Here is a 6,635-nt window from a genome sequence, read left to right on the forward strand (position 1 = left end):
TTGAAAGCTTCCATCCAGGGGGAAGGGGTGTGTAGGTAGCTTTCTCTTCCTCGTTTTAATCCTCACTTCCTTTTGTCCAACGTAACCCGCCGTTGCCCTGGAGATTCAGTCACCTGGGGCAGTGGCGTTTCAGGAAAAACAAGGGCAAGGCTGCTGTTTTGTCAGCCACGTGAAACTTGTGGGTGCTGACAAGTGTGTCAGAATGAGGTTCTGCAGAGTGCCGGCATGGTTCTAACTATAAGTTGTATGTTCTGTTATTATTCTAGTCTTCCTTCCGCTTGGCTAAAAAATGGGGTGAAACTTCTTGCTTTACGCTTTTTGTTCATCAGAACGATCGTGCTCCTCGCTGGAGACAGAGAGCAGTTGCCAGAAATTCTCTCTCAGGCCAACACGGCAAGACCCTTCCTAGAGGTCAGAGGCAGCTGGCTGCAGGGAGAGCCAAGCCTTCCCATCTGCCTTCATCCGGACCAAGAGGAGGTAATTTTGGGGGGGAACATAACGCACAACTAACCATCGCTTTGATTGCACCAGGCTGATCGTTTTTCCCTCATGCTTTACAGCCGCAAGACCAAAGCCATTCTCGACAGTAACAAAACCAGCTAATGCAGGAAATGTGGATCCAAGAGCACCTTTCAGCAGTCGTGTATTGGCCAAAGTTAGAGAGTTATGGGTAGGAAACGAGCAGAAACCCAGTTGAGAGTGAGTTTTTTCTGTTATGATGATGTTTGTTATGCAAAATAGATATATTTACATTATGGTAAATGTGTTTAGAGAATTTCAGAGAGCTGAAACTAAAACAATGATTAGCATCAAGCTATTGGTGTACACATCTTGCTAGACTTGATTGTGTGATCAAATAGTGATCTCTTCCCACTTGCTGACATCTTTCTGCTTTGTTTCTGCCTCTTTTACTTAAAAATAGGCAGAATGATAAAGAGCAGGAAAGAGGCCAGTAGCTGTCAGATGAGTTTCCTACAGGTGGTAGGGCCAAATCAACCTCAATTCTGGTATACTTGGACTTGAGGGCAATGAAGGTCAGTTACTGTCCTTCTCTGCTGTCCTTTTGTCATGAGAAAAGACCAAGACCTTGGACAGATCGTACTACAAGGACATGCCCGGCGTGCAAATAAGGCCGCAGATAACTAAGTAGTTTAATCCCCCATCAGAACCCCTTCCCATGGAAGATGACTCTCAGGGTTGTCAGCGCACTCCATTTATTTGCTGCAATTCATCCCTTCCCATGTTACCAACCATAGTCTCTTGTGAGTTGTTAGGCAATGCTTGTAACCTCTTAGTCTAGGCTAGCTGGAAAATGCTATGAAATAATAGAATTTCTCGTAGTAAGATTGCATTTGTTTCTTATGTTGTTGGTACTTTTGTCTTCTGTGCAAAACTTGCAGGTTTCCATCGCAGGAATGCTGTTCTCACCAAAGCAGTCATGATAATGAGTGCCTTTGGATGCTCATAGAGAAATGTTCTGCGGTTCCTTTTGAATGACATCTGTTCCTCAAATAAAAAGCGTTTCCCAATGCACTGTGCTGTGTGGGTGACCCATACGTGAGGCAGAGGGAAAAATGCAAGTGGCGGTTCCTGATGTGCCTGTTGGTTCAGGTCACTCACTCCTGGGCTGTGCATCACCCGGCGTGGTTCAAGAGCAGGCTTATCCCACAGCAGCCATTGGTGTGGTGTGCCTTGCTCTTGAACTGGGTTTAAACCCAGACTAAACCATGACTTATTAGTGAAAGCCTGATTGCTGGTAGTTTGATACTACGGCTGTAATTTGAATACAGACAGAGAGAGAAGGATGCAGGAAGGAGGTGTGTGACTTCTGTGAGCACAAGCGTGTATGACCCTAGGAATCCAGGGCACAGGAAAGCCTTTGCTTCTGATCCAGCCTATTGGTCTCAGAGGAGCTTCCTAAAGGACGAGAACGGCATGCTCATCTCCGCAGGATCCAGCAGTTCCGTGGGCCAGGTAAGCCTTGAGTCAAAGAACCAACTGGAAGCAGCTGTCGCTAATACGCAGCTGGAGGCCAGTCAGTTCCTTTATCTCCTGTTATTAACACTCATGTCAGCGTAACGCAAAAGACCGGCATTTATCACTTTCCTGGTGTGAAGCAGTGGCTAGATTTTATCTGTGTTTCTGTCCTCCTGGAACTGAGTGTTACTGTCAAGTGTGCTTGCCAGTCTTGATTCTTAATTTAAACAGTCAGTGAGGGCTCTCCTGGCAGAGAGCAGTGCTTGTGTGTGCATTTGCCTGCTCGCTTATGAAGAGGAGGCACTTGATCATTTGTTAGAGAGAGGTCTTTGGTGATCATGGTCAGGGAGTGCTGGAGAGCTCCTGGCACGTTTATAACCCCACTCTGCCGGCGTACGGTCAGACGGGCTCAGGGGAGAGCCCATGAGCGACGATCGGATATGGTGCGAACAGAGGCTGGGTGCCCATTGTGCGCCAAGAGCTCTTCAAAGCCCCCCGCACTCGGGAGAACCACAAGCAGTGCCAGGTGGGATTAGCACAAAGTGATGCTACATGGAGTAAATGGGTCGCACTGGTCACCCAGCGGGCTTGAATAGGAAACCCCAGTGGCCCAGGAACCTTGGAAGTGACCATGGGCTGGCCAGAAGGCAAAGACTTTGGAATATCACCAGAGGAGGGGGTGCCACGTGCTGCAGAGGCCCCACTGTATAACAAACTGTCGGAAGATGAAAAGCAATACGCCCTGTTCATTGTAAGCGCCATGTGCTTACAATGGTGGATGCAATGACCGGCTGGCTGGAAACATATTCCATCCCCACGCCACTGCCCGGACACCATCCTGGGTCTGGAAAAACAAGTCCTGTGGCGACATGGCACCCCAGAGAGTGGTCAGACAATGGACTCATTTCCGAAACAACCTCATAGACAGCTGGGCCAAAGAGCATGGCATTGAGTGGGTTTATCACATCCCCTATCACGCACCAGCCTCTGGGAAAATCGAAAGATACAATGGACTATTAAAGATGACACTGAGAGCAATGGGGGGTGGAACATTTAAACACTGGGATACACATTTAGCAAAAGCCACGTGGTTAGTCAACAGGAGGGGATCTGCCAGGCGAGCTGGCCCTGCCCAGTCAGAAATCCTACATCCTGTGGAAGGGGATGGAGTCCCTGTAGTGCACACAAAAAGTATGCTGGGCAAAACAGTCTGGGTTCTTCCTGCCTCAGGCAAAGGCAAAGCCATTCGTGGGATTGCTTTTGCTCGAGGACCTGGGTGCACTTGGTGGGTGATGCGGGAGGATGGAGAAGTCCAATGTGTGCCTCAAGGGGGTTTGATTTTGGGCGAAAACAGGCAATGAACTGAATGGGGCAATGTGAACTGCTATATAATATTGTGTGTCACCTCTGTGTTGTATCCATTATACCAGAGTACGAGCCTCCCAAGCCGTGGAAGATAAACTGCGACACAAGCAGAGTGCAGCAGTGACGGAAGGATGCCTGACTCGGCGTGCAGCAGCCCAGGTATGGGACCTGGGCATGGCGTGAGCGGTGTGGAATAAGGGGAGGCGGCTGTGCTGGTTTTGGCTGAGAAGGGGTTAATTCTCCTCACCATGGGGGGCGGCTGCCTTTCCGGCTTCCCGCGCTCTGCCGCGGGGGGGTGGGGGGGTGGGGCGCTGGGGGGGGCGGGGCCGCGGTGGGGGCGGCTGACCCCGACTGGCCAGTGGCAGGTTCACTCCATACCACGTGACACCACGACCAGGATATTAAGGGGGGTGGGGGGGGCAGTTGCGGCTTGGGAGCGGCGCGGCGGCGGGTCGGCGGTGGGTGAGTGGCGGCAGCGCATGGGGTTTGTTCCGGCGGTTCGTTCCCCCTCTCCCGCCCCCCCCCCCCCCGCCCTTCCCACCCCTTTCCCCCCACCCCGCGGGGCTTTGCGCCTCTCGTTGTTCTCCTTTCCGTTGCATTTCTGTTGTTGTTTCTTTTAATTTCATTTATGAAACTGTTCTTATCCCAACCCACGAGCGTTACCCTTCTGATTCCCTCCCCCATCTACCGGTGGGGGAGGGGGCGAGCGACTGCGTGGGGCTGAGCTGCCGGCCAAACCACCACAGACCCTAGAAGTGAAGGTTTGGAATTTAAAACGGAGGCTTTTAGCTTTAAAAGTGGGGTATGGACCCTGAAATTGAGGGTTTGGGATATAAAAATGAGGCTTTGCGTGGAAAAGATAGGTTTGGAGCTTAAAAGTGAGGGTTTCGGACTCCTAAATGAGGCTTTGTGCCTTAAAAGTGGGGTTTGGACCCACAAGACAGAGTTTGGCTGTGAAAAAAAGGAGGCTTTGTGCCTTAAATGAGGGGTTTCGACCTTGAAAGTGAGGGTTTGGGACTGAAAAATGAGGCTTTGAGTGTTGAAAGACGGGCTTGGGACATAAAGCCCTCCCTTCTAGCATCGAATCCTGTCTATTAATGCTCAAATCATGATTTTTTCCTTCCAAACGGTACGTTTGAGAGTCAAACCCCCTTGTTTAAGGCTCAAAGCCTCATTTTTATGTGCCAGACCCTCACATTCAGGTTTCAAACCCCCCTTTAACACTCAAAGCCTCATTTCTAGGTTCCAAAGTTTCACTTTTAGCACCCAAACCTGAGCTCACTTTTAGGAGCCAAGACCTCATTTTTTATGTCCAAAGCCCTATTTCCACTGGCAAAGCCTCATTTTTAGATCCCAAACCCTCACGTTCAGGGTCCAAACCCCTCTTTTTATGCTCAAAGCCTCATTTTTACCCCCCAAAGCCTCACTTTCAGTGTCTAAACCAGTTTTAAACCTTGCAGCCTCCGCTTATGGGGCCCGCAGCCTCTGCTTATAGGGTCCTGCCAACCCTCATTTTTTTGAGTTCCCAACCCTCTTTTAAGGCTCAAAGCCTCCTCTTAAGGTCCCAGACCCTCTCTCTCAGGGTGCAAACCTGTCATATTTACTCTCAAAGCCTCTTCTATATCTTGCAAAGCCTCACGTTTAGCTGCCAAACACGTCTTTTAAGGCTCAAAGCCTCAGTTTTCTTTTCTAAACCTCCACTTTCAGGGTCCAAACTGCTCTATTAAGCATTAAAACCTCACTTTTAGGTATGAAAACCTCATTTGTAATGTCCAAAGCCCTATTTTCAACTGCCAACCCTCATTTGTAGATCCCAAACCCTCACTTTCAGGGTCGAAACGCCTCTTTTAAGGCCCAAAGCCTTATTTTAGGTCCCAAAGCCTCATTTTTTTTGTTCCAAACCCCTGTTTTAAGGCTCAAAGCTTCATTTTTAAATCCCAAACCCTCACATTCACGGTCCAAACCTGTCTTTTAGGTTCAAAGCCTCAGTTTTAGGTCTAAATGCCACACTTTCAGGGTCCAAACCCCTCTTTTAAGGCTCAAAGCCTTATTTTAAGACCCAAACCCTCATTTTTGGTGTTCCAAATCCCTGTTTTAAGTCTAAAAGCCTCCTTTTCATATCCCAAACCCTCACTTTTCAGGTCCAAACCTGTCTTTTTTAGGGTCAAACCCTCATTCTTAGGTCCCAAGCCCTCACTTTTAGGGTCCAAACCCCAGTTTTAAAGGTCAGAGCCTCAGTTTTACCACCCAAAGCCACACTCCAAGCATCCAAACCCCTCCTTTAACGTCCCAGTGCCTCCTTTAACGTCCCAGTGCCTCCTTTAACGTCCCAGTGCCTCCTTTAACGTCCCAAAAGCTCACTTGTAGCATCCAAAAGCTCATTTTTAGTGTCCAAAGCCCTTTTTTCACCTGCAAAGCCTCAGTTTTAGGTCCCAAAGCCTCACTTTCAGGGTCCAAACCCCTCTTAATACTCAGTGGCCTCCTTTTTAGGTCCCAAAGCCTCCCATTTAGCATCAAATCCGCTCTATTAATGCTCAAACAGTCATTTTTTTTTAGTTCTAAACCGTGCGTTTCAGTCCAAACCCCTTGATTAATCCTCAAAGCCTCATTTTTAACAGCCAAGAGGGGCCCAAACCCCTTCTTTAATGCTCAGTGCCTCCTTTAAAGCCCCAAGCCCTCACATTTAGGTAGTAAACCCTCATTTTTATTATCCAAGCCTCATTTTTATATCCCAAACCTTTACTGTTGGCATCGAATGCGGTCTCTTAATGCTCAAACCGTCATTCTCTCTTTCCACACTGAGTTTTAGAGCCCAAAGCCATTTTTTAACGCACAAAGCCTCATTTAGTGGTCCCAAACCCTCACTGTTAGGGTCCAAACCTGACGTGAGGCTCTTCGCTCTTGCTGCAAAAGCTATTTCAAATCACAGCTTTGAATAAGAAACACTATACTAGGTTTGTTCCAAGTACATTCATCATCCACTTGTTTCTTTCAATATCTGATCATTTCTATTCAAGCCAAGTAAGAACAGGGTCTCTCCCAATGTCAGGCAACACTGGACCTGTCCAGCAAGCGTCAGTCATACTAGAGAGACAGTAAAAAGCTGAGTATTGTAAAACTCCTGCTTCGGCCCTATTGGTGAGAGAACTTTTGAAGGGAAATATTTCTGACCTTCAGGTCAGTCAAAAGCCAGGAAGGGTAGGTGCTTTTTAATGGGGGAAACGTTGTCAGGTGCTGCATAACGCTGTTTCAGGAGCAGCTTTGGAGCGTCTCTTTGTTAGGAAGTCTATTTT

At 48.4% G+C, this 6,635-nt stretch overlaps 1 long non-coding RNA gene across 1 annotated transcript; it reads left to right on the top strand.

Moving 5' to 3' along the window:
* The first annotated feature begins 353 nt into the window (after window positions 1-353).
* Window positions 354-1,454, top strand: LOC142063363 (uncharacterized). Its single transcript, XR_012662742.1, has 3 exons — window positions 354-477; window positions 561-670; window positions 1,401-1,454. It is a non-coding gene; the product is annotated as an uncharacterized LOC142063363 (long non-coding RNA).
* Window positions 1,455-6,635: the final 5,181 nt, after the last annotated feature.

The sequence above is a fragment of the Phalacrocorax aristotelis genome, chromosome 11 (assembly GCF_949628215.1).
Source record: "Phalacrocorax aristotelis chromosome 11, bGulAri2.1, whole genome shotgun sequence".
In the NCBI taxonomy this organism is placed as follows: Eukaryota; Metazoa; Chordata; class Aves; order Suliformes; family Phalacrocoracidae; genus Phalacrocorax; species Phalacrocorax aristotelis.